Below are 414 nucleotides of genomic sequence, written 5' to 3'. Positions count from 1 at the left end.
AGCAACCTCAACTATATAATGGTACTGGGAGACGCTCAATTGTTGCGTATGGCTGATGGCAATCCACGATCACTGAGCATAATGGAGGTATTTAGTATTATTTGGGTGTAAACCAGACACTGTTATGTCTAAGGCCTGGCCTGATGTGGTGGAGCATGACACATTCAAGGACTACCAAAGAGTTCATCCCTGTGTCATGCTCTGGCACATGAATGGAGCCATACTACACTTCCCATGAGAGAAGCTGCTGATGTACATAGAAAAAACATTCACTGGATCAGTTGGGGTACCCGAGGTTGGACCCCCGCAGATCATAAAGTGCTGACAAATCCCTTTCAATAAAGGAGGTGCTTGGCCTTTACGACAACATTTAGCCACACCTCGAAACAAAGCGCTGGTAGTCATGAGAATATG

This window comes from Bufo gargarizans, chromosome 8, assembly GCF_014858855.1.
Source record: "Bufo gargarizans isolate SCDJY-AF-19 chromosome 8, ASM1485885v1, whole genome shotgun sequence".
Lineage (NCBI taxonomy): Eukaryota > Metazoa > Chordata > Amphibia > Anura > Bufonidae > Bufo > Bufo gargarizans.
The sequence above is the reverse complement of the archived record's forward strand: the minus strand, read 5'-3'. Positions refer to the sequence as shown.